This window comes from Bactrocera latifrons, unplaced genomic scaffold, assembly GCF_001853355.1.
Source record: "Bactrocera latifrons isolate USDA-ARS-PBARC rearing strain unplaced genomic scaffold, ASM185335v1 scaffold_730, whole genome shotgun sequence".
Lineage (NCBI taxonomy): Eukaryota > Metazoa > Arthropoda > Insecta > Diptera > Tephritidae > Bactrocera > Bactrocera latifrons.
The window spans coordinates 78,737-81,241 of NW_017537413.1; the positions used below are offsets into that span (position 1 = coordinate 78,737).

General features: G+C 35.5%; 1 pseudogene; it reads left to right on the forward strand.

Moving 5' to 3' along the window:
- Positions 1-372: 372 nt before the first annotated feature.
- Positions 373-2,130, forward strand: LOC108976169 (annotated as a pseudogene).
- The last annotated feature ends 375 nt before the right edge of the window (positions 2,131-2,505 follow it).

Here is a 2,505-nt window from a genome sequence, read left to right on the forward strand (position 1 = left end):
AGAGGAAGAGGAAGATCTCCACTCCGTTGGAAGGACCAAGTGGAGAAGGACCTGGCTTCACTTGGAATATCTAATTGGCGCCACGTAGCGAAAAGAAAAAACGACTGGCGCGCTGTTGTTAACTCGGCTATAATCGCGTAAGCGGTGTCTACGCCAATCAAGAAGAAGAAGAGTGTTGGGCCTAAAACACTGCCCTGTGGTACACCAGCCCTTATCTGTCTTTCATCAGATATGAAAACTCCAACTTTTAACATAAATTTTCTATTTTTTAAATAATACTCCAATAATTTATACAATTCTGAAGGTAGAATATTTTTAATCTTATATAAAAGGCCCTCATGCCATACCTTATACTATGTTCGGACCGACAACGAAAACATGTTTTCGTGGGAAAAACCGGTTGAAAACTGGGAAAAACACAGTTGTCGATGAAACCTATTTGAAAACGTACATTCCACTCATTATAATCGGTGCCTGCTCCAGTTTAATTGAAGTTGTTGGAAGACATGCTTTGCCGGCCCTAAATTAATTGCAATGGCAGTAAAATATGTCAGACCAGAACCCAAGTTTATTTTCGTGCCAACATGTATCACTTGACCTTGCATATTTCGTTATAGAATTTTTGCATTTTGTGTCATCGTGCAATCTTGCAGAGCAAGACAATGCCGCTTTTGATAGTTGTCAGTGAAAACCACGGTAGAGGAGGGTAGAATCACTATCAGCTGATGTTATGTAAACAAAGCCATAGCTGATAGGTGCCACTGTAGAAACGTCAAGGGGAGTCCGAGGTTGAGTTTCTATTGGAATCCAAGATGGCCGACTTTTAAAAATATTGGTTATATATAAAACTGTAATATATTTTCAAAAGAAAACATTTTTATTTTAATATATATATTTAAAGATGAGAACAATATGAGCAAATACATGAAAAATGAAGTGTTTTATTTATGCCTCGCTGTAATTGTGGTAAGTTCACCACAGAAAGAAACATAAATAACAGATCGACTGGAATTTTATTCCAATAAAAGTACGAAGTAACTAAACATGGCTTCGTTAATATTGCTTACCTGAAAGATGCTGTTCCAATTTTGTGATTTAAGAGATGAAAAAGCGATACACGATGCTGTGAAGTACTCAAATTTAGTTATCACCTTAGTTGGACGTGAATTCGAGACAAAATTTTAAATTCAATGACGTGCTCGTGGAAGGTGCACRTCGCTTTGCTAGGTAAGCTAAAATTAAACTTTATTTCAAAAGATTTACCATGTATTTTTTAATTTTTTTTAATAGAATCAGCAAAGAAGCTGGTGTAAAACATTTGATTATTTGTCTGCCTTAAACGTTAGTTCCARATCAATGAGCTTTGTGATTGAGGGTGRAAGTAACTTTTTGAAAAGCAAATACTACGGTGAATGTGCTGTTCGGATGTTGAACAAGCTATTGTCAATTGCGCTAAGGATCCCGATCAAGCTGTTGGGTACGTTTTGAGCAAATTTGAATTTACATACTTTCTAATATGCGTTACCAGTTGAGCGAATTAATTGACTGGTTCCATCGTGTTATGCGCAGAGATGAAAAATGGTGGGATACCATCGTTAAGACAACTTGCGATCCTACCTTCCTATTGAAAGTCAAGTTCACTGAACTTATCTGTCCTGGACAATCTATTGGTGAACTACATATTGGTGAGGAACGTATCGATCGCGAATGCATTACGATGTCATTTGGGTGTACAATTGACCTCCATGGAAGAGCAAGTACCATGGGAATTGCGATCATATCGTGCTGCGCAATATTATGATGCCGAATTGGGAGAGTGGGGGACCCAGCTCCACCAAAACCGATAAAACATCGGGAAGAACTACGTATGTTTGCATAAAACTACTATAATGGCAACAACGCTAATAACAACAGCCAAGCAAATAATAAACAACACTCATCAAATAAAAGTTGGTGGCGTTGGTGGCCAAGCAGCGATTTGAAAAGAAACATTTGCATCTACGCGAATTACAATTCGTCTTTTTATCTAGTGAATTATGGTCGATTATGAACGATTTAGAAATTGATAATTAAACTTTAAAAAATAAAAAAATGTAAATTGCTTAATAATGAACCGCTATTAAAAATTAAGGAATTTGAGTTTTATTTTTATTTTGGCCAAACAAGTTATTATCGATTAGGATAATTTCAAATGGAGTATATTTCGAACCATCATTTTTTTTTTTCAAATATTTATGCCAGTATTACTATTAAGCATGGCAAAATAGTGTTGCGTAAGCGAATTTAAACTACTTTTTACTACTATAAAGATATTGCAAAATCAAAAAATAATTCCTTTAAGAATCCTTTTTATTTAAAAACGTAGCTTAGAACTAAAAAATAATATGGTAAATCTGTTAGGCTGGTCAAACACTCCATTTTCGAACGTGTAGAATTCCTGATCGCCGGCGTATAGCTAAATTCTGACACATAAAAAGTGTATGTAGTTTGTGATTACAAAAATTT